Genomic DNA, 26185 nt, shown 5'->3' on the forward strand with positions numbered 1-26185 from the left:
TGGAACTCATTACCGGACTCCATAGTGTCATCCCCAAACCCCCAACACTTTACCCTTAGATTATCTATGGTTGACCTATCCAGATTCCTAAGAGGTCAGTAAGGGGTGAGTACAAGTGCACTAGAGTGCCTTCCGTCCCCTGTCCTATTGCTCTCCTATATCTCCTATACCTTTCTTCTATTCCTACATCTCTTCTTCTATTCTTTAATTGATATGTTCTATTTATTTATTTATTTATTGGATTTGTATGCCTATTACTATACTTTCTTTTCTATTATTTCTTAGATATATTTTACTATGAATATCTCCTCTATAACCTTCATCATGTATTTTACTATGTGTATATAGATATATACCCACTAAAAACCCTCATTGTGTGTTTATTAACACACTCAAAGAATTCTAACAACTTAGTAAGACACAATTTGCCTTTGCAGAAACCATACTGATTTTCTTTCAGAAATTTCTAATGAAGCTTTTTCCACAATTCCTTTATTCATATGGTTTATCTTGTGTGTGGATGTTTCTATGGCAAGTAAGAGCTTTACTCCTTACAAATTCTTTCCTCACTCCATGGAGCCATGTCTTTTTTTCTCACAAAGGGAACCTTTTATGTAAAGTGAGATCATAACTCTTTTCAAAGCCATTTCCACACTTCAAACTTTTATGTGACTCTTGTGTGGCTCCTCTTGTGAAAATCAAGATCATTACTACGAGTAAAGCTCTTTCCACACTCTGTGCATTGATAGGGTTTTTCTCCTGTGTGGCTCCTCTTGTGTCGAAGAAGATGACTGCTACAGACAAAACTCTTTCCACATTCCATGCATTTATAAGGTCTTTCTCCTGTATGGCTCTTCCTATGGAAAGAGAGACCGCTACTATGGGTAAAGCTCTTTCCACACTCCATGCATTGATAGGATTTCTCTGCTATGTGGATCTTCCTATGGGAATTAAGACCAGTGGTAGAAATAAAGGTCTTTCCACACTCCATGCACTTATAAGGTCTTTCTCCTGTGTGGCTCCTCTTGTGTCGAAGAAGATGACTGCTACAGCCAAAGCTCTTTCCACACTCCATGCATTGATAGGGTTTCTCTTTGGTGTGGCTCCTCTTGTGTCGAAGAAGATGACTGCTACAGCCAAAGCTCTTTCCACACTCCATGCATTGATAGGGTTTCTCTTTGGTGTGGCTCCTCTTGTGTCGAAGAAGTTGACTGCTACAGACAAAACTCTTTCCACACTCCATGCACTTATAAGGTCTTTCTCCTGTGTGGCTCCTCTTGTGTCGAAGAAGATTACTGCTATGGACAAAGCTCTTTCCACACTCCATGCATTTATAAGGTCTTTCTCCTGTATGGCTCTTCCTGTGGAAATACAGACCGTTACTATGGGTAAAGCTCTTTCCACACTCTATGCATTGATATGGTTTCTCTCCTGTGTGGATCTTCTTGTGGGAATTAAGACCAGTGGTACAAATAAAGGTCTTTCCACACTCCATGCACTTATAAGGTCTTTCTCCTGTGTGGCTCCTCTTGTGTCGAAGAAGATGACTGCTACAGCCAAAGCTCTTTCCACACTCCATGCATTGATAAGGTCTTTCTCCTGTATGGCTCTTCCTGTGGAAAGAGAGACTGCTACTATGGGTAAAGCTCTTTCCACACTCCACGCATTGATAGGGTTTCTCTCCTGTGTGGATCTTCTTGTGGGAATTAAGACCAGTGGTACAAATAAAGGTCTTTCCACACTCCATGCACTTATAAGGTCTTTCTCCTGTGTGGCTCCTCTTGTGTCGAAGAAGTTGACTGCTACAGACAAAACTCTTTCCACACTCCATGCACTTATAAGGTCTTTCTCCTGTGTGGCTCGCCTTGTGTCGAAGAAGATTTCTGCTATGGATAAAGCTCTTTTCACATTCTGTGCATTTATAAGGTCTTTCTCTTGTGTGGCTCCTCTTGTGGGAACTGAGACCAGTACTACGGGTAGAGCTCTTTCCATGCTCTATAATTGATAATCTCCTGTGTGATGGATTGCTTGGTGTTCCTCCTTGCAATTCTTGTTTTCTTGACCATTAAAACCTTGAAAAAGAAAAAGAAAAACTGTAGCAAGAAAAGAGAACAATCAAAACTTTTCTTCTGAAATTTAGCCAAAGAGTCATAAATGGATTTCAGAGGTTTTGTTCCCAAACTTGAAGAGCTGAAACAAAGATTATAGGAAAGACCCATTTCCAACTGAAATCATAGCCCTATAACAGGATGGGATGGCAGCCCTGATCTCATCTTTGACCTGGGACAATTCCGTGTGCCACAAACTCTCAAAGAGCATCGGACACCTTGTCATGCTGGGGCAGCAACCTACCCACCAGATCCCATCTTCAATCAAAGTCTGATCTCCATCTGTCTGCAGAGCCGAATCTTTGAAAGTCAGGGGGAATTTCTGGATGGCACTATCTCCCCACCCTCAACTTAAGACTAACGACAAACTCGGTACACAAGTGGGCATATCTCTAAACATCCCTCCCAGAGGTCATCCGGTCAGTTAAGGCAACTAAGGGCCATCACGGGCTCAGCGACCAGGTTCAGGAGGGAATCCTGAATCCTGGTAGGCAGAACCTTGCTCAGTAGATACAGCCTCTTCCTCAGAGACAAATTGTGGCAGGATGCACAGATCTCTGACTTCCTTCATAGTGTTTATTGCTTTTTGTAGTTTTCCAAGCAGCAAAAGATAGAAAAAACAAGAGCATTGTCTGGAGTCCAGATTTCGGCCGGCCAGGGAGGACATCTCCGTGATGTCAAAGCTCCACCCCTGGAATTCCCTATTGGGATTCCCCACCTCTGTTTGAGCCTCCAAACCAGCTGACAGCTCCACGGCTCTTCTGTGAAGGTGACAGCTGGGCAAACCCCAAACCCGAACTTTTGCCTAACTTCCGAGAAGCCCCCCGGCTGTTTCGGAATGTGACAGATGGGCGGCGGTGCTTCTCCGAGGCCTCCTGAACCCGAACCTTTGTCGAACCTCTGGGTTCAGCGCTTGCGGGTTCGTAAGGCGAAAAAAGTTCGCAAGTGTTCTGTCTGGGTGCCCCCAGACTTCAACACCAACTGAAAAAAGCAGCCAGACACGCTGGTAAAAAGCAAAGTCACTTTATCTCTTTGAAAACAAACACAGAGAACAAAAACTGTTCTTACAAACTGGAATGCTATGAGGCTTCACAGAAGAGTCACGATGGCCAGACAATACAACAGGCTTCTTGCTGGCACACACACCACTGTAGATAATAAAACCCACGCCTCCCCCAAGTTTTCAGCCTTCGAAGCCACAAACCAGAATCAGAGACGCCAAGGATCGAAGCAAGGTCACAGAACTCCCAAAAGATAACTCTCCACAATACAGGAAGGGCGGGCCTACCTTTTCAACCTTTCTGGGGATAACCACACGCAAACCCAGCTGTTGCCTATTAGGGATGGAAATACCTGGCTAATTGTCCCCTTCGTTGTGCTGCTCTTCTCTGCCTCATATCGATGATGGCTTGTGCGTTCTCATCTAAGGACTCCAGGCTACTCGCTGGGGAGAGATCCCCCCGGGGGTCTCAGGCTGTTCTCCCTCTTCCTCGGCCTGACATTCCTCCTCCCCGTCTGCCTGGTCCTCCTCCTCCTCCTCCTCCTCCCCCTCTGAGCATGGAGCCGGCAGAGTTCCAGCCCTTCCCTGAGGAGCCTCAGACTGAATCACAACAGTAAGAAGACGCAAAAAAATTCAGAATCCCGGGTTCGTATCTCGATAAGTTCGTATGGCAAGGGGTTCGTATCACGAGATACTACTGTAAATAGTTTTTAACCATAGGGAAGGCTGATGTAAGCCATATTCAGTATGTAATCATGGGTTTGGTAATTGTGCTTTCAACCTAATTGGCTGTAACCTATATAATAGGAGTAACACCCTTGCATGGGTGTGGTTTGTTATAGAGTGGTTTTCTGCTGGGTGGTTTGTAGATAGTGATTAGTGCTTAGTGGTTGCAGTGGTGGATGTAGTAAGAGTTATATGAGAGTATTGTAGATAGTTTGATAAAGTGGTTAAGTGTAAAGTTGACAGTCTTTTTAGAGAAGTATTTTGATAAGAAGAAAAGTAAAATATATTTTTACAAGAAAGCCTGCTGCAGTGTTTTTCCTTGAAGACTTCAATTAGGTATAGTGATTAACCGTGGCTACTTGGTGGGTTTACCTTCTGCATGTGCAAAACTCTCCCACCATATGCTACACACATCCTCCACCTGGCCCCCACCTCTACACCTCAGGGACTCCATAAATTCTTATATGAAACAGGTATTTTGTATTTCATGAGCAGAACACTTTAGGTAAAATTCTTTAGGTAAAAAGCCAGGCTAGGCAATCTGCCAACCTTTCTTTCAATAAATTTCTTTCTTCCATAAAGTTGGTTTGGTGAAAAGCTTAAAACACCAGGCTAGAAACTAATACATTTACAGAGATTGCAAAAAATTTTGTTTTCACATCATCATCATTATTGGGTACCAAGAGTAGATGAATGAGAAAAAATAATGAATTTCAACAACAGTAGCAGCATAACAAAATTCTACACAGTGAAGGGGTGTGTGAATGCTTGCTGAATGCACTGTCAATAAAGGATTTCCCTCCCCAGAAATAACATTTAACTCTCTTCTATTTCTGAGCACAGAAATGTCTTCTTACCCAGAGAAAACAGATTCCTGGAATTCTCCTGCATGACTTCTTCATGGAGTGCTTTTTGGTCAGCGTCCAGGTGAGACCACTCCTCCTCTGAGAAATACACGGCCACGTCCTCCAAAGACAGAATGTCCTGAGCAAGGACAAAGGTTTCCTTAATTATGGATAATCCCAATAACAATTTGATAGAAACATAGAAACATAGAAGTCTGACAGCAGAAAAAGACCCCATGGTCCATCTAGTCTGCCCTTTTACTATTTCCTGTATTTTATCTTACAATGGATATATGTTTATCCCAGGCATGTTTAAATTCGGTTACTGTGGATTTACCAACCACGTCTGCTGGAAGTTTGTTCCAAGGATCTACTACTCTTTCAGTAAAATAATACTTTCTCATGTTGCCTTTGATCTTTCCCCCAACTAACTTCAGATTGTGTCCCCTTGTTCTTGTGTTCACTTTCCTGTTAAAAAACACTTCCCTCCTGAACCCTATTTAACCCTTTAACATATTTAAATGTTTCGATCATGTCCCCCCTTTTCCTTCTGTCTTCCAGACTATACAGATTGAGTTCATTAAGTCTTTCCTGATACGTTTTATACTTCAGACCTTCCACCATTCTTGTAGCCCGTCTTTGGACCCGTTCAATTTTGTCAATATCTTTTTGTAGGTGAGGTCTCCAGAACTGAACACAGTACTCCAAATGTGGTCTCACCAGCGCTCTATATAAGGGGATCACAATCTCCCTCTTCCTGCTTGTTATACCTCTAGCTATGCAGCCAAGCATCATACTTGCCTTTCCTACCGCCCGACCACACTGCTCACCCATTTTGAGACTGTCAGAAATCACTACCCCTAAATCCTTCTCTTCTGAAGTTTTTGCTAACACAGAACTGCCAATGCAATACTCAGATTTAGGATTCCTTTTCCCCAAGTGCATTATTTTACATTTGGAAACATTAAACTGCAGTTTCCATTGCTTTGACCATTTATCTAGTAACGCTAAATCATTTACCATATTACAGACCCCTCCAGGAATATCAACCCTATTGCACACTTTAGAGTCATCGGCAAATAGGCAAACCTTCCCTACCAAACCTTCCCCTATGTCACTCACAAACATATTAAAAAGAATAGGACCCAGAACAGACCCTTGTGGCACACCGCTTGTAACCTGTCTCTGCTCAGAATACTCGCCATTAACAATAACTCTCTGATGTCTATGCTTCAGCCAGCTTGAAATCCACTGAACTATCCAGGGATTAAGTCCAATCTTCACTAATTTATCTATCAGCTCTTTATGTGGAACCGTATCAAAGGCTTTGCTGAAGTCCAGATAGGCAATATCCACGGCACCACCTTGATCCAACACCTTTGTGACATAGTCAAAGAACTCAATGAGATTAGTCTGACACGATTTGCCTTCAGTAAAGCCATGCTGATTTGGGTCCAATAAGTTATTGTTTTTTAGATGCTGATTTATCCTCTTTTTGAGTAGAGTCTCCATCATTTTAACTACAACTGATGTCAAGCTAACTGGCCTGTAGTTTCCAGCTTCTTCTCTACTGCCCTTCTTGTGGATAGGCACAACACTGGCCATTCTCCAATCCTCAGGAACATCTCCTGTTAACAGGGATTGGTTAAACAAATCAGTCAGGGGGGTAGCAATGACAGATCTGAGTTCTTTAAGAACTCTGGGGTGGATGCCATCTGGACCCATTGCCTTATTTATCTTTAATCTTTCAAGTTCTTCTAAGACATCGGCTTCTAAGATCACTGGAGCTGAATCCGTACAGCTGGAAGCAATGCTATATCCCTCTATAGTATTATTTTGTAAGGTGTCTTTTGAGAAAACTGAACAGAAGTAGCTATTGAAATGGTCAGCGATCTCCTTATTCCCATCAATGCATGTATTATTCCCGGTACTAAGCTTTGTGATGCTGCAGTTTTTCTTCTTCCTATCACTAATATATCTGAAGAAGGTTTTATCCCCCTTCTTTACAGATTTTGCTATTTCTTCCTCTTTTGAGGCTTTAGCAGCATATATTATCTGTTTCGCCTCCTTCTGTGTCATTTTATACACCTCTCTATCAGCTATACTTCCAGACTCTTTATACCTCCTATAGGCAGCCTTTTTTTCATTGACTATAGCCCTTACATCATTGCTAAACCATAGCGGTTTCTTCTTCCTTTTACCTTTAGTTACTTGCTTTACATAAAGTCTTGTGGCTTTTAAGATGGCCTTTTTTAATACAGTCCACTGGGTGCTCGCTCCTGCCATTTTATCCCTCCCCTTTAATTCATTATTTAAATATTCCCCCATTGCATTAAAATTTGTTTTTCTGAAATCCAATACTTTGGTTGCAGTATAGGATTGCTCACAATCAGTTTTTACATTAAACCACAAACATAGATGGTCGCTGCAACCTAAATTTTCTCCCACCTTGACCTCTGAAACCCGATTCCCATTTGTAAAAACTAAATCTAGAATATTCTCCCCTCTAGTTGGTGTCTTAACTAGCTGTGCCATAGCTGCTCCTGTAAAGGCCTCTACTATATTCTTACTTTTGCATGTAAGGGCACTGGGGATATTCCAGTCAACATCAGGCATGTTGAAATCACCCATAACCACAATATCTCCCTTTACTGCCATTAGGGTAATCTCATCCACCATCTTGTTGTCATGTTCCTCAGATTGCCCTGGAGGCCTATAGATCACCCCAATTCTAATGACAGAACCGTCTTTATTTTGCATGCAAATCCAATGGGTCTCCAGATCTTTACATGTATTTTGAATTAGTATTGTTTTTAGACTTTCTTTAACATAAATGGCTACTCCACCTCCCCTTCTCTCTATTCTATCCTTCCTATACAGTGTATATCCTGGTATGGATATTTCCCATTCATTGGAATCCTTAAACCATGTCTCAGTTATGGCAACCAGATCCAAATTATCTCTAGATATTATGGCCATTAACTCACAGAGCTTGTTGCTCAAGCTTCGAGCATTCGTGCACATTACCCGAAGAACATTATTTTCATTATTAGTTTGCCCCTTATCATCAACAACTACATCTATTTTATTTTCAGCTCCCTTTTCATAAGCTTCCAGAAACTGATGTATCCTCATTGGTCGGGGACAGAAATCCTCCACATCTGGTACATCTCTGTCCCCTTTACCTAGTTTAAATGCCTGTCCAAAAAAGCTCTGAATTCCTCACCGAGCACCTGGGTACCTCTGTATGATGGATGCAAACCATCCCTCTTAAACAACTCCCTATTAGACCATCTACTGACATCATGACTTACATAACCAAAACCTTCAGCTTTACACCACTGCCTTAACCACACATTAAACTCTCTGATACAACTTGTTTTACCCTCCAGGCCACAAACCGGTAACACCTCTGAGAAAGTCACTGAATCAGTTATTTTACCCATAACTGAACCACTAAGCATAATTTTTGAAAAATCCTTCAGAACCAGCACACTTCCTAAGCTATGGTCGAAAGCAATGGTCATCCCCATCTTCAAAAAAGGAGACCCCTCTCTTGTAGATAACTACAGACCAATTTCACTATGCTGCGTCCCATGCAAAGTCATGGAATCAATTATAAACAAATCAGTCCATCTAGAAACTAATGATTTGCTCTCTAACAAACAATTTGGTTTCAGAAAAAACCTATCCTGCAACCTGCAGCTCCTCCACTGCAAAAATATATGGACAACTACTCTAGATCAAGGGAAATCTACAGATGCAATTTATATTGACTTCTGCAAAGCCTTTGATTCAGTGGTCCACGACAAACTACTCCTAAAACTCAAATCCTATGGCATCTCAGGATCCCTCCATAGCTGGATTACAGCATTCCTGTCAAACAGACAACAAGTGGTCAAAATAGGAAGCACCATATCCACCCCCGACCCAGTTAAAAGCGGTGTTCCCCAAGGCAGTGTACTGGGACCAACGCTCTTCATTCTCTACATCAATGACCTTTGCGATTACATCACAAGCAATTCCATCTGTCCGTCCATTACCCTGGGGGGAGAATCATTGACCCCCTCAAAGAGGGTTCGCAACTTGGGCGTCCTCCTCGATCCACAGCTCACATTAGAGAAACATCTTTCAGCTGTGGCGAGGGGGGCATTCGCCCAGGTTCGCCTGGTGCACCAGTTGCGACCCTCTTTGGACCGGGAGTCACTGCTCACAGTCACTCATGCCCTCATCACCTCAAGGCTCGACTATTGTAACGCTCTCTACATGGGGCTACCTTTGAAAAGTGTTCGGAAACTTCAGATTGTGCAGAATGCAGCTGCGAGAGCAATCATGGACTTTCCCAAATATGCCCATGTTACACCAACACTCCGCAGTCTGCATTGATTGCCGATCAGTTTCCGGTCACAATTCAAAGTGTTGGTTATGACCTATAAAGCCCTTCATGGCACCGGACAAGATTATCTCAGGGACCGCCTTCTGCTGCACGAATCCCAGCGACCAGTTAGGTCCCACAGAGTGGATCTTCTCCGGGTCCCGTCAACGAAACAATGCCGCTGGCGGGACCCAGGGGAAGAGCCTTCTCTGTGGCGGCCCCGGCCCTCTGGAACCAACTCCCCCAAGAGATTAGAATTGCCCCCACCCTCCTTGCCTTTCATAAGCTACTTAAAACCCACCTCTGCCGCCAGGCATGGGGAAATTGATACACTCTTTTCCCCTGGGCCTTTACAATTTTATGCATGGTATGTCTGTATGTATGTTTGGGTTTTATATTAATGGGTTTTTAATCGTTTTTATTATTGGATTATTATTGTACGCTGTGTTATTATTGCTGTTAGCCGCCCCGAGTCTCCGGAGAGGGGCGGCATACAAATCAAATCAAATCAAATCAAATCAACAAACAAAAAAACAAACAAACAAAAAAACTGTGTCCTCTTCGCCAACGATGTAAAATTCTTCAACACCACCGATAACACAAGTACTCTCCAAAAAGTTCTTGACGCTGTTTCTGAGTGGTCTAACACATGGCAACTCCAAATCTCAACGAGCAAATGCTCTGTCCTACACATTGGGAAGAAGAATCTGAACTCCAAATACGAACTGAATAATCAAATTATCACAGACAATCCCCACTCGGTTAAGGACCTTGGTATACTAATAACAAAAGATTTAAGTGCCAAAGCCCACTGCAACAATATAGCTAAGAAGGCTTCAAGAGTTGTAAACCTAATCCTACGTAGCTTCTGCTCTGGCAATCTCACACTACTTACCAGAGATTACAAAACTTTTGCCAGACCCATCCTCGAATACAGCTCATCTGTTTGGAACCCATATCGCATCTCAGACATTGACACCCTTGAAAATGTCCAAAGATACTTCTCCAGAAGAGCCCTTCACTCCTCCACTCGAAATAGAATACCCTATGAGACTAGACTTTCAATCCTGGGCCTAGAAAGTTTAGAACTAAGATGCCTTAAACAAGATCTAAGTATTGCCCACAAGATCATATCCTGCGGCGGGGCGGAGCCAGCGGCGGAGCTGAATGGACGGTGTGGAGCGGAGCTCCGTTATACACCTCCGTTTTTACAGGTTCTCTTCGGTCCCCGAGGGCTACAGACCCTGCGATTAGGGGTGTGACGGATTGGGGGTGACGCTAGTCTGATTCCGAGGCGGCTGCCCGATCGACGGAGCGATCTATCCCCATACGACGGAGTGCCTGTAAGCTAGGAGCTACATGGCGGCCTAGAGAGCTCCCAGCTGGTCAAGACTACAAGGTGACTAGCGGAGGCGAACGAGACGGCGGAGTTGAATCAAAACATACCAGTCTGAGATCGTATTGGAGATTTTACAACTGGAGATTTTTCTTCTCCCACTCTTCTGGGCTGCGTCTTCTGAGCTTGAAAAACCACTAGCTCCGACCAGAGAAGAGAGAAGGAGGAGCCGTCCTCTTCCTCTTTCCGGCTGGCGGCGACCAAGTGTTCTGGGTCTTTACAGCTTCTGGCAGTTATTCTATCCTCTAACATCACGCGAAGTTTGTATAATATAATATGAAGATCTGACGTCCCAGAGGGTTTCTCTATCGTTTTAGATGTGTTCCCGTTTTGTCTTCCCTGACTTCTGAAACTCATCTTGAGGCTCCGTTTCATCAGCGTGAACAGTGTGACTCAGCGTGACTCAGCTGCTTCCTGGTTCTTGTTTTTCCTTTCGATCTCCCCTTCTGTTGCTGAGTCACAGTCCGTCTTCATTTCTCACGCTGGGAAAACTGACAGCGAGGAAGGAGTTGCTTTCTAACCCCCCTAACAATCTGGACAGATTTTGAGAAGCTCCAGGGGTGGAATATATTTATAATACACTTGCGACAGAAGATCCTTGGAGCGGACAAGTTAACATCGATTATACTCAGCAGACTATCTATTTTCCTAACCAACTCAGCACATAAGCACCAACTTACACAACATCGAAATTTTACTAGAACTTTACGACCTAGATCTGGAGAACGCAGAACGGTCTGATATACTAATTAATGGTATAACAAATATCTTTTTAACATCAAAATTTTGCTATACCCCTGACTATATTTGATAACTAACACAAGGTCTCTATATTGTCCAATAACCGTTTTATAACTTATAATTTTACAATTTATATTAAACACTCAATATACTGATTACTTAAAAATTCACTGTACTTACCCTAATGAATTTATTGCCCTTAATATTTACTATACGTACTATAATAGGATATTAACTGCTACCAAGTGTATCATTTAAATAATTATTGTACATATTAACTGATATTTAAAATTTATTGAACCTATTGAACTTATTTTAATGAATTAATCATCTAACTAATCATCCAGTGTACCATTTAACTAGTTACTGTACATATTAATTGAACTTAATTTCCCCATGTATAGAATATTCTGTTAGGAGTCCATTAACCCATTGATTCCCTCATAGGCTATTTGATTATAATACTAACCCCTTAAGTGATTTTCTCTTTTGAATACAGTGATCTCTCGATTAGCGCGGGGGTTACGTTCCAAGACCTCCCGCGCTAATCGATTTCCGCGTTATAGTGGTGCGGAAGTAAAAAACACCATCTACGCATGCGCGCCATTTTTTTTTCATGGCCGCACATGCGCAGATGGTGGAGTTTGCGTGTGGGCGGCGGGGAAGACCAAGGGAAGGTTCCTTCAGCCGCCCAACAGCTGATCTGCTCCGCAGCGCGGAAGCAGCGAGGAACCGAAGATGGGGTAAAGGCAAAGGGGAAACCCCATCTTCGGCTCCTCGCTGCTGCCGCGCTGCGGAGCGGATCAGGTGTTGGGCGGCTGAAGGAACCTTCCCTTGGTCTTCCCGCCGCCCAGGCAAAGGGGAAACCCCAAGATCGCTTGCCGCTTGCCGTATTGCAGCTTGGAGCCTTGCTTCGCCTCCTTCGCTGCAATACGGCAAGCGGCAAGCGATCTTGGGGTTTCCCCTTTGCCTGGGCGGCGCTGGGGCCATGCGGAGCCGCTCATCTAGGGGGGCGTGGACCGGCAAGGTGCCCTCCGCTCTCTCTCTTTCTCTCCCTGTTACCGGTGTGGTATAAGAGAGAGAAAGAAAGAGAAAGGAGGGCGACTTGCCAGTCCACGCCCCCCTGGATGAGCGGCCCCGCATGGCCCCAGCACCGGACTCCGCCGTTGCCTCCGCCCTTGTTCGGCTCTGCAGCTGAGAGGCCACGTCCACCCCCTCCTCGGTGTCCCCGGCACCCAGCGTCCCCACGCCGCCTCCACCTCCCGGTAATGCGCCCGACCTCTGCCTCTCTCTTTCTCTCTCATATACCACGCCGGCAACAGGGAGAGAAAGAGAGAGAGAACTAGCGCGGACTTATAGAAACATAGAAACATATAAGACTGATTATTATTTTGATTATTTTATTATTAATTATTTTTTAATTAATATTCTTTGAAAAACCGCGTTGCAGCGTTTCGCGCTAATCGAGACCGTGCTAATCGAGGGATCACTGTATTATCTATTAAGTACAAAGTTACTATAGTTTAACAAAAGGAATATTAGATAAGATTTACGTATTGTATTATTCTGATTAAGTTTATATGTATTATTCTATCTATTGATTTTCTATTGGTATTTAGTAAGACATAACTTTTCTCAGAAACTAACTTCAATCAAGTCTAGGCCTTATCCTCTTAATAATCTATATACTCAAACTATACAATATATATAAGTAATTAATATAAAACCGGCTTGATCCTGTCCTTTCGCCTCTTCTTTCCTTCCTTTTTCTCTTTCACTAAAAAGAAGAACTACCCTTATAATCTATATTCATATAAAATAACTGAAATTAACCTATCTTACTACTTTCTTACTCACTATTTCTTCTTCTACTCCCTTTAACTGGTTATAGGTTTCCATTGCTATTTGTACTAAGGCCCTTCGATAGATTTATCTGGAACTGCCCTCTCGCTTCTATAACAACTAAAAGTCCAGCAGTATATACTATTTAAACTAAACTCTGGATCGGACCATAAGACAATTGTACAAGTGGGCTAGTTGGTGGTCCATCGAAAAAATGACAAGCCTTTCAAATTTGTCCAGAGTGGGTTCTGGGAGGAAACCAACCAATCAATCTACTTCAGCCATACCGAGTCCCTCTACTCAGAGATCTCTGGAAGATATGTTACCCAGAGAGAGATCTAACTCATATAAAGACCTTCAAGCCACGCTGCTTCAAATGCAGGAGCTAATGCTTAGGAACCACCAAGATATCAAAAAAGAACTCGGTGAGGTTAGAAATGACACAGCAGAGCTAAAAGAGAGGATGCAAAATATGGACAAAAGGCATGAGGCTTTCCAACAGCAAATGATTAAACAAGATAAAAGGATTCAAGATCTAGAAGACAAAATTGATCAGGACCATAAACAATTGGAAGACCTGACAGATAAACTAGTCCATGCCAACAGAGAACTTGAAAATACAGTGATACAATTAGAGAGCGAGAAAGCGAATCAATATCTTAGATTCCAAAATCTTAGGGAGGAGAAAAGTGAAGACCTACCAGACACTATGGCCGATATTCTTTCAAAGGCTCTGGGCATTGAAAAGGATACAATGCTCAACGAAATAGATGAAGTTTACCGAATAAACACCAACTACGCCAGACGCCATAACCTCCCTAAAGAAGTACACATCAAATTTGTTAAAAAATCAGTTAGAGACTAAATATTGCACAGAGCTAGGGATGACCCCATAGAATTCAAGGGGATACAATTGGTAATCCTTAAACAAGTTCCAAAACACGTCAGAGATTTACGTAGACCCTACACCTTTTTGTCAGCCAAACTGACCAGGCACAATGTAAACTTTAGATGGCTGGTCCCTGAGGGCATGCTAGTGACCTGGCAAGACAGAAAGCTAAAAATCGATTCGGTCGAAAAAGCAGAAGAATTTTACGATAAAAACTTCCCCACTGAACGGTCTTCCGATATACAAGAGAGTAAAGAATCAAGGAACCCCCAACCAACCAGTCCACCATCCACAGAGCAGACCCCACTCAGTTTGGAGGGAAGTCAGGCCACTGATAGTTTAACCTCAGGTAATAATGGCTATACAGGATATCCAAAAGAAACAAGAAGTACTAGGGCAACAAGACCTAAATATAGATAACCTAAACCTGGCTCAGGAAAAACCAAACAAGGGAATCGAGTTATATACAATTAATATAAATGGACTGAATGCCCCCAAAAAAAGAAATCAAATTTTAAATAAAATTGCCAAATTAAATTTCGACATCATTGCAATGCAAGAAGTCCATATTAAACATAAATTTGAACATCTACTCCAAAGAAATAAACTTGGGAAGTTGTTTACATCTTTGGCCGCAGAAAAAAAAAGGGGTGTAATATGCTACATCAATTCGAACATCCAAGCTAAATTGAAATACAAAGACAGGGAGCGCAGAATTTTAATCTTAGAATTAACTATAGAACGAGATACAATAACACTAATTAATATCTACGCTCCGAATGAAGGCCAAGAAAGATTTTATAAAAGATTGTTAAATATTATTAAAGAGCACTCCACAGATAATATCTGTCTAGTAGGAGACTTTAACGGTATAATTAATACCGAACTGGATTATAAAAATGACAAGATGACCAAACAAAAGAAAAGAATATTACCGAAAGCTTTTTTTGAATTAATTAAAGAACTAAAATTGAAAGACAGTTGGAGAGATAGAAACCCCAATCTTAAAAAATATACCTTCTATTCCGATAGGCACCAATCTTGGTCAAGATTAGATATGGTTTGGGTAACAACAGAAATTAATACCAAAATTTACTCGACAGAGATCGATTCTAGTTATATCTCAGACCACAATGCACTCAAAGTAACTTGGAAAGGAACTAAACAGTGCTGCAGATGGTCTCTTCAAAAATCCATATTAACTCAGGAAGATTTTAAGGAAAAATTCCAAACTGAAATGAACTATTTCTTTCAAGAAAACCCCAAAGACCATACAAATCTCCAAAATGTTTGGGACACAGCCAAAGCTGTTATCAGAGGGATAGCGATTTCATATATGGCCAAAGAATTTAAGCTAAAAAATCAGAAATCGGCTAAATTAGAGGAAGATTATAGGGCCTTAGAAGAAGAACTTCAGAAATTTCCCCCCAAAAAAGAAATTAAACAAAACATGCTACAAATCAAACATCAACTAAATCTAATAGATCAACAAAATTTGGCACAACAAATTAAAAGAACTAACCAATATAATTTTGAAAATGCCAATAAACCTAGCAAATGGTTAGCCAATAAACTCAGAAAGCAAAAAGAAAAGAAACTTATAAATTGTCTTAAAAACAAAAATGGGGAACTATGTCACGACCTGGAAAGGAAGAAAAAGATTGCTGGCGATTTCTACAGTAAACTTTACGAGTATACTGATATTACACAAAATAACACTCAAGAGCCAAAAATGCAAGAAATTCTAGAACAGGCCAAACTACCCAAAGTTCCACAAGAAATGGTCAACATAATAAATAAACCGATCACTGACACGGAATTAAAGGAAGCAATAAAAAATCAAAAAACCAAAAAAGCACCAGGGCCGGATGGGCTTCCCATAGAACTATATAAAGATCTGCCTATAGAAATGGAAAAGGCCCTGTTAGAAACACTGAATGAGGCCTTAGACAGAGGTAAAATCCCAACTTCATGGACAGAAGCAAACCTAGCGTTAATTCCAAAAAAAGATACAGACCATACAGATATATCTAATTACCGCCCGATCTCTCTTTTAAACGCCGATTATAAAATCTTCACCTCCACCCTAGCGAATAGAATTAAAGGATTTCTAAACTATTTTATACATTTGGACCAAAATGGCTTTCTTCCCGGGAGACAGCTCAAAAATAATATCAGAATTGTGTTAGACACACTGGAGTATTATGAAGCTCATAACGAAAAACAAGTGGCGCTAATATTCCTTGACGCCCAGAAGGCTTTCGACAATGTGTCCTGGAAATTCATGATTAAACAACTAGAATATATGGAATTTGGTCCCAAATTTATAAATGCAATAAAAGCCATCTACTCTGTCCAATCAGCTTATATTATTCTCAATGGGGACACATCGACAAAAATCTCTCTTTACAAGGGTACAAGACAAGGATGTCCACTGTCTCCTTTATTATTTATCTTAACCCTTGAAGTACTAACGAGAATTATTAGAGACAAGGAAGATATAAGGGGATTAAATTGTAAGAAAGAAACCTATAAGCTCCAAGCTTTCGCAGATGACCTGGTATTTATTTTAGAAGATCCTTTAGACTCAGGTCCCAAATTATTAGAAGTCCTGGAAGATTATGGTACAGTGGCAGGCCTCAAAATAAATAAAACTAAAACCCAAATTCTAACCAAAAATATGCGACAATCACAGAAAGATATATTATCAGCTAAATTGGACATCCAAATAGCTACAAAAATTAAATACCTCGGCATCAATTTGACAAACAGAGTGTCTAGCTTAAAATCAAACAACTATGATACTCTAATAGACCAAATACAAGCAGACTTGTCAAAATGGAGGAACTTACAACTTTCCCTACTCGGGAGGATTGCAGCCATTAAACTGAATACATTACCCAAAATTCTGTTTTTATTCCAAACAATCCCCATACAATTAAAACAGGTTTTTTTTAATAATCTGACTAAATTAACTAACAATTTCATTTGGCAAAACAAACGCCCCCGAATTCGACTGAAATATTTACAAGGTAAGAAAGAAGAGGGAGGACTGGCTCTTCCAATCTGGAAGGATTATTATATTGCCGCTTCCCTGGCATGGACGAGAGAGTGGATGAGCCTAATTAATACCAGACTTCTTAGCTTAGAAGGCCACGACCTCCATTTAGGGTGGCACTATTATCTCTGGGACGAAAAACCGACAACCCACAAATATTTCTCTAACCATTTGATAAGGAAATCACTAATCAACACTTGGAAAAAAATCAAAACTAAATTATATATAGGAATTCCCATGTGGTATGCCCCGTTAGAAGCCTACGTACATCCAAATTTACACAAAAGAAACAACATAATAAGATATAATGACATTCTAAACTCAAATGGGACAATTAAAACAAGGCTAGAACTAGAAAATTTGGGTCAAAAAGTGGAATGGTGGGAATACCTCCAGATCCAATCTAAATACAACAAAGACAAAAAAATATCTGGGATAAGGAAAAATGCCCTTCTGGACAAGCTATGTATAGGCCCTCAAGAAAAGCTAATTAAAAATTTCTATTGTTACTTAACTTACAATGAATTGGACAACTTTAATACAAAAATTAACGTTAAGAAATGGAACCTGGACCTCAAAAACGAGATTAAAGAGGAGGAGTGGCAAACACTTTGGTCTAGGAATTATAAATTGACTATCGCCACTTCCTATAAAGAAAACTTGATCAAAATGTACAGTGAACCCTCGATCATCGCGAGGGTTCCGTTCCAGGACCCCACGCGATGATCGATTTTTAGCGAAGTAGCGGTGCGGAAGTAAAAACACCATCTGCGCGTGCGCAGATAGTGTTTTTGCTTCCACTGCCGCCCGCCCTTCGCCCGCCCACCCCGTTGCTGGCGCCTGGGGTGCGCGCGCGTTTGGGGACTCCCTAGATCCGCTCCCCAGCTGGGGAGCGGATCTAGGGAGTCCCCACCGCGCGCGCGTTGCTGGGGAAAGCGCGCGCGTTGCTGGGGAAAGCGCGCGCGTTTGGGGACTCCCTAGATCCGCTCCCCAGCTGGGGAGCGGATCTAGGGAGTCCCCACCGCGCGCGCGTTGCTGGGGAAAGCGCGCGCGTTGCTGGGGAAAGCGCGCGCGTTTGGGGACTCCCTAGATCCGCTCCCCAGCTGGGGAGCGGATCTAGGGAGTCCCCACCGCGCGCGCGTTGCTGGGGAAAGCGCGCGCGTTTGGGGACTCCCTAGATCCGCTCCCCAGCTGGGGAGCGGATCTAGGGAGTCCCCAAACGCGCGCGCTTTCCCCAGCTGGGGAGCGGAGCTGGGATGTCCCCAAGCGCGTGCCGCCCGCCCACGCCGTTGCTCGCGCCGCCGCTGGGGTCTTACGGGGGCAAGAGGGGGAAGACCCAGGGAAGCCTCTGCCCGGCGGGGAAACTCCACCATCTATGCATGCGTGGAAGGGCACGCATGCGCAGATGGTGGAGTTTACTTCCTGGTTGAAAACTCGCGAAATAGCCCTTTCGCGATACTTGAACACGCGAAACTCGAGGGTTCACTGTATTACCGATGGCATATTACCCCAATCAAGTTAACTAAATCAAATAACAAACTCTCTCCAAATTGTTGGAAATGCCAACGAGAATTAGGCACCTACTTCCACTTATGATGGCAATGTACCAAAGCTAATTTATTTTGGAATAAGATCGGAATTTGGATCGATGAAATGTTAAATTTATCACTTGACAAAACTCCTGAATGCTTTCTATTGGGCATAATCAGACAAAATCTACCGAAATCCCAAGTACACCTAATCATTCATTTAACAACCGCAGCTAGACTCTCATATGCGCAGTGGTGGAAGAACGAAGAAGTACCCCCAAATGAAGTAATAATTAAAAAAATATTATACTGTGCAGAAATGTCAAAATTGACTTCACAAGTTAGAAATGAATCCTCGGCTACGTTCAACGAGTGTTGGGACCCTTTTTATAACTGGCTAGGAAGCAAAAGCGAGAACAATAGGCTATAAGATTGTGATTTTTGACACCACTTCGAACTGTTACAAATCTGGTATAAACCATTTTATTATCTCATAAAATAGCACGAGACGTTATATATATTTAGATATGAAGATTTATTAATATCTGTTAACTTCTCCGCAATGTGTTTATTTCAACTCTGGCATTGAACCCTTCTGATATAATCCTCGAAACATGGTAATGAGCATATACAATTGGACCCAATTTTCGTTCTCAATACAACTCCCGTTTACTCGCCGACACTTTTACTCGTTTTGTCTATAGGTTTTTCGTTTGTTTTTCTTTTTTTTCTTTTTCTGTACTGTTTGTTCTTATGTTTCGAATTGTACCATATGTTGTATTATATGATGTAAATGTTTTCATTTTAATAATAAAATAATTAAAAAAAAAAAAAAGATCATATCCTGCAACGTCCTGCCTGTAGGCGACTACTTCAGCTTCAACCACAACAACACAAGAGCACACAACAGATTTAAACTTAATATTAACCGCTGCAAACTTGACTGTAAAAAATATGACTTCAGTAACCGAGTTGTCGAAGCGTGGAACTCATTACCGGACTCCATAGTGTCATCCCCAAACCCCCAACACTTTACCCTTAGATTATCTACGGTTGACCTATCCAGATTCCTAAGAGGTCAGTAAGGGGCGAGTACAAGTGCACTAGAGTGCCTTCCGTCCCCTGTCCTATTGCTCTCCTATATCTCCTATACCTTTCTTCTATTCCTATATCTCTTCTTCTATTCTTTCACTGATATGTTCTATTACTATATCTTCTTTTCTATTCTTTCTTAGCTATATATATTACTATGAGTATCTCCTCTATAACCTTCATCATGTATTTTACTATGTGTATATAGATATATACCCACTAAAAACCCTCATTGTGTGTTTATTAACACCCTCAAAGTATTCTAACAACTTAGTAAGACACAATTTGCCTTTGCAGAAACCATATTGATTTTCTTTCAGAAATTTCTATTGAAGCTTTTTCCACAATTCCTTTATTCATATGGTTTATCTTGTGTGTGGATGTTTCTATGGCAAGTAAGAGCTTTACTCCTTACAAATTCTTTCCTCACTCCATGGATCCATGTTTTTTTTCTCCCAAAGGGAACCTTTTATGTAAAGTGAGATCATAACTCTTTTCAAAGCCATTTCCACACTTCAAACTTTTATGTGACTCTTGTGTGGCTACCCTTGTGAAAATCAAGACCATTACTACGAGTAAAGCTCTTTCCACACTCTGTGCATTGACAGGGTTTCTCTCCTGTGTGGCTCCTCTTGTGTCGAAGAAGATGACTGCTATGGACAAAGCTCTTTCCACACTCCATGCATTTATAAGGTCTTTCTCCTGTATGGCTCCTCTTGTGTCGAAGAAGATTACTGCTACAGCCAAAGCTCTTTCCACACTCCATGCATTGATAGGGTTTCTCTCCTGTGTGGATCTTCTTGTGGGAATTAAGACCAGTGGTACAAATAAAGGTCTTTCCACACTCCATGCACTTATAAGGTCTTTCTCCTGTGTGGCTCCTCTTGTGTCGAAGAAGATGACTGCTACAGCCAAAGCTCTTTCCACACTCCATGCATTGATAGGGTTTCTCTTTGGTGTGGCTCCTATTGTGTCGAAGAAGTTGACTGCTGCAGACAAAACTCTTTCCACACTCCATGCACTTATAAGGTCTTTCTCCTGTGTGGCTCCTCTTGTGTCGAAGAAGATTACTGCTACGGACAAAGCTCTTTCCACACTCCATGCATTTATAAGGTCTTTCTCCTGTATGGCTCTTCCTGTGGAAAGAGAGACCGCTACTATGGGTAAAGCTCTTTCCACACTCCACGCATTGATAGGGTTTCTCTCCTGTGTGGATCTTCTTGTGGGAATTAAGACCAGTGGTACAAATAAAGGTCTTTCCACACACCATGCACTTATAAGGTCTTTCTCCTGTGTGGCTCCTCTTGTGTCGAAGAAGATTACTGCTACAGACAAAACTCTTTCCACACTCCATGCATTTATAAGGTCTTTCTCCTGTGTGGCTCTTCCTGTGGAAAGAGAGACTGCTACTATGGGTAAAGCTCTTTCCACACTCCACGCATTGATAGGGTTTCTCTCCTGTGTGGATCTTCTTGTGGGAATTAAGACCAGTGGTACAAATATAAGTCTTTCCACACTCCATGCACTTATAAGGTCTTTCTCCTGTGTGGCTTGTCTTGTGGGAATTAAGACCAGAGGTAGAAATAAAGGTCTTTCCACATTCCGTGCATTTATGACGTCTTTCTCCGGTGTGGCTCCTCTTGTGGGAACTGAGACCAGTACTACGGGTAGAGCTCTTTCCATACTCTATGCATTGATAATCTCCTGTGTGATGGATTGCTTGGTGTTCCTCCTTGCAATTCTTGTTTTCTTGACCATTAAAACCTTGAAAAAGAAAAAGAAAAACTGTAGCAAGAAAAGTGAAGGCTGATATAAGCCATATTCAGTATGTAATCATGGGTTTGGTAATTGTGCTTTCAACTTAATTGGCTGTAACGTATATAATAGGAGTAACACCCTTGCATGGGTGTGGTTTGTTATAGAGTGGTTTTCTCCTGGGTGGTTTGTAGTTAATGATTAGTGCTTAGTGGTTGCAGTGGTGGATGTAGTAAGAGTTATATGAGAGTATTGTAGATAGTTTGATAAATGTAAATATATTTCTTCTATAAAGTTGGTTTGCTCAAAAGCTTAAAACACCAGGCTAGAAACTAATACATTTACAGAGATTTCTAAAAAAAATTGTTTTCACATCATCATCATCATTATTGGGTACCAAGTGTAGATGAATGAGAAAAAAAATGAATTTCAACAACGGTAGCAGCATAACAAAATTCTACACAGTGAAGGGGGTATGAATGCTTGCTGAATGCACTGTCAATAAAATAAAATGTAACTCTCTTCTATTTCTGAGCACAGAAATGTCTTCTTACCCAGAGAAAACAGATTCCTGGAATTCTCCTGCATGACTTCTTCATGGAGGGCTTTTTGGTCAGCATCCAGTTGAGACCACTCCTCCTCTGAGAAATACACGGCCACGTCCTCCACAGACAGAACATCCTGAACAAGGACACAAGTTTCCTTAATTATGGATAATCCCAATAATAACTTTATAATTTTCTTTCACCAATTTTAGGAGAAGAGGTCACGTAATCAAAATTGGTATCTTCTGCAGATTTCAGAATGAGATCTCACCACTTTTGGCTGATGGACCAAATGAATGATGTTTGATGAAGTTGGAAGTGTTTGGAATGCCTTAGGGCATCTCATTCTAAAATATTCTTGGTCAATTGGTCGTTGGGTCTTAAATCCACCCCTTGTCCGTGACTCCCATTCTTTCTAGAGTGGGCAGAGCAAAATACTGGCAAAACCCACCTGACATCTTTTCCAATGGCTCACTTTATCCATTCAGGGACTAATGGACTGACTCCAACACCCTTATGGAGGAATTAAAAGCGGTTGCAATACAACTCTATATGCCCATGGCGGATTCTCAATCACCAGCTGACGGCAGTCCCAAATATGCTTTTCAAAGGGCAAAAAAGGACATATATTTTTTGTAATGGTTTGTGAGAAAAACCCTGGGAGACAGAAGGAGGAGCCTTCTGATCCAGGGGCCTTTTGTGATCTTCCTCCTTACCTGAAGTAGCATTTCAGCTCCATGACAAAGAGGTGAATCTAAAGAATCCAAGGACAGCTTTCTACTCTCTGCGAGAAAGATTAAAAAACAGTGGAGGCAGATTTGTTAAAGAGGGACACTCCAATAAAGTGGAACGAAAGAATCAGCTAAATGTTGAAATCTCACCTCATACAGAAAGAGCTTTTCTTACCTTGCGTAGAGTCTTGACGTTGACCTTTCTGGATGTTCTCCCTGAAGATCAACTCTTGAGAAGATCTGAATGAATCTTTCCCCTCCTCTCTATACTCAGTCACAGCTTCCACAGATTTCTGGATATGATGCAGTAGGAGAAACAAAGAACACAGATGGAAATAAATTATCTGTCATACTGCACCTTGACATTAGCAGACCCCAATGTCCATTGCGGAAACAGAATGGAAGAATGGCCCCAAATCCTCTGGAAGAAGAGAGCAAATGCCCTTAGGACATAATCCCAGAAAACTCTGCCAGAAAGGGATTGACAAATCCAGAGGGGTCCTTTTTAGAGCTGCCATGGTTACATTCTCCCACCTGCAACTCTTCTTTCATCTTTTCCTCCTCCTGGGTCAGCAAGAAGCCTTCAGCCAGGGACACGGCCTGGGAACTGGTCTCTGCTCCACACTCCCGCACCCATCTGGCCATCTCTGGGGGAAGGACCGCCAGCAATTGCTCCAGGAGCACCAGGTCCAGCATCTGAGCCTTGGTGTGTTTTTCTGGTTGCAGCCACTGATGACAACAGTAGTGAAGCCGAGTGCAAATATCTCGGGGACGACTCCCCTCCTGGAACTGCATTTTTCTGAAGTGACAGCATTGAACCTCTGGACTATTGGAAGCCTCTTCGTGGCTCTTCTGGCCAGGACTTGCCCCGTTCTTCCCACGGCTCCATGGCTGAGCAGCTGGAGAGTCTTTTCTAATTTCTGCATCTTCTGGGTGTTGTCCCTCCATCTTCTTTCTGATCTCTAATCCAGCTCCAAAATGGACCCAAGGATTTTCATAGGTTTTTCCGTTAGATAGAGGTGGGGCCAAATTTTCCAAGGCCATTCAGCTCTCTTCCCAGACAAGATACTTAAGATTCCAGAAGAAGCAGAAAATATTTTGAGCTTAGTACCTGAAATGGGAAAAAAAATGGAATAATGGGAAAGAGAGAGAAGGCAAGATTAAGTGAAGAAATATGTCTGCACCCACCAAAGTCTGGGAAGGAGGTGAAATCTTATTATTTAGGTTTTTCTCCCTACATATGGGGGAAATTGCAGTGAACCCTTCAAGATCAATGTCTATCAAAATATTGGAAAACACATTTACAAGGGTTGCCCAGAAAGTAATGCACATTTTTTTCTTCAACAATTATTTATTGAAGATAATGAAACTTATACACAAGAAATAATGATGTTTTTTGTACACTCCCTATTTTTCAACGTAATCTCCATCCCGTTCTATGGCCTTCCTCCAGCGAGACACAAGGTCATGCATGCTGTTTCAGTACCACTCCTTGTTCTGGTCACGAAGGCATTTCCGTCTTCTAATGGCTTCACCCTCTGTGCCCAGCGACTAACCGTACTTCTGTCGACTGCAGATTCTCCATAAACTGAACACAAATGTTGTTGAATGTTCCCAACAATTTTTTTCCCTCCAGTGAGAAATTCAATGATGACACACGCTTGTAACGTACATCACGTACAGACGTCCTTTCAAAAAACTGCCGTACCTACAATATCTATCTGAATAAACACAAAATTTACACACGCACTCCTGACAATTCAAATAATGTATATCTAAAGTTTCGCACCTATACCATTACTGTAGGCTGAGAGGAAAAAATGTGGTGCATTACTTTCTGGGCAACCCTCATCCATGTAATTTAATTTCTACTTCCTAGTTTTTTATTAAAAATTAATTTTTATTCTTATGTCTTCTTGTTATATTTATACATTACTACTTTCCCCAGAACAACATCCCTGTGAAGCAGATTGGGCTGAGAGCTGGGATGGGCTCAAGGCTTTTATGCCAAAAGTTGGACTAAAAACCTCTTGGTTTCTAAGCCTTGTGCTTGAACCAAATGCCTCTCTCTGCCTAATCATAATTTAACATGATATAATTTACAATATTTATATATTCAATATAATTTAAAAGATACTTTGATATCACTTTTAACGTGCATAGTGAAGAACAAGTCCTTGCACCAGCTCCTCGTACGTGGAGAGGCAGCCTTGCATGCAAAGCTAACAGGAGGGACTCCAACTGCTCGCTTCTCTCGTCCTTGGAAGGGGGAGGGGAGGGAAACCCCTTCTGGAAACGGAGCCAGGAAATGGGCAGGGAAACTGTCCAGGAGTCAACACTGACTTAGAGGCTCGAATCTCTCTTTTGCAAAGACGATCTCTCCCCCTCCCCCTCCATGCAAAGAGCCTCCAGCGCGGGAGAAAAGCCCCATCACTGAACCCCGATCTCTAAGTGCAAAATTTCCCTGCAGCCTCTTCGTTTGCTAGGAAGACTCGCCCGAAGACTCACAGTTGTGTGTGTGAGGAGAGAGCACAACCGGAGACCGCAGAAAAGGTGAACAGCTTTTCAAGTCTTTGCTGCAAAATGCCTCGGGAATCCCGCCTTCTGTTTCTGTTTTGGAGAAGATGCCGGCGCATGCTCAGTTCTCTTGGAAGGCGGAGACAGTTTGAGGAAAATTAAGATTTGTATTTTTTCTTTAACGAGTTCAGTTATTATAGCTGCCTGGATGCCTTTGGGTTTGGAAACACCAAAGGCAGACTGTAATAATGTGAATAATCCTGAAGTATAGATCCTGATAAAAAAGAGGCATCAAAAGAAAAGTACCAAAATGAAGGGAAACCTCAAACGTGTAGACCTTAAATATTTTTTACCTCAAAACAAGCCGCAATTATGGACTAAATGAAGGCGGAGGGAATAAAGTCACATATGTAATTAGATAAAAACTAGAAAATTAAGGAAGGCAAGTGCTGAAAAATAAATATAAAGCTCAAATATTGCAAGGGAACAATAAATAAGAGACATGAAGAGTTTTATTCTGGTGTTCAGTAGAGAATACGCCTCAGCAAATTTTAGCAGGAACCTTTGGTGTAAGAAGAATATTTTTTTTCTTGCCAAAAGTAATGCACATTTCAGTGGTTTGAAAAGATTAGTCTGGATTTGGAGATGACGGTTGAAGAAAAAGGAGATTGAGCTGCAATTAATGAAAGGATGGAGGAAAAATTACGGTTAAGAAGCAACATAATAATAATAATAATAATAATAATAATAATAATAATAATAATAATAATGTTGGAAGGGAACTTGAAGGCCTTCCAGTCCAACCCCCTGCATAGGCAGGACACCCGACATTATTTCAGACAATTGATTATCCAGCATCTTCTTAAAAACCTATAGTCTCCCCTGGTCTTTCTTGTCATTAAAATGGACATACCCAGTTCCTGCAGCCATTCTTCATGTTTTAGCCTCCAGTCCCCTAATCAAATTTGTTGCTCTTCTCTGTACTCTTTCTTGAGTCTCAACATCCTTTTTGCATTGTGGTGACCAAAACTGAATG

At 41.7% G+C, this 26185-nt stretch overlaps 1 pseudogene; it reads right to left on the reverse strand.

Annotated features, from left to right (window-relative positions):
* Positions 1 to 475: 475 nt before the first annotated feature.
* Positions 476 to 26185, reverse strand: part of LOC139159964 (zinc finger protein 585A-like) — a 59917-nt pseudogene continuing 34207 nt past the window's right edge.

This window comes from Erythrolamprus reginae, chromosome 2, assembly GCF_031021105.1.
Source record: "Erythrolamprus reginae isolate rEryReg1 chromosome 2, rEryReg1.hap1, whole genome shotgun sequence".
NCBI classification, from domain to species: domain Eukaryota; kingdom Metazoa; phylum Chordata; class Lepidosauria; order Squamata; family Dipsadidae; genus Erythrolamprus; species Erythrolamprus reginae.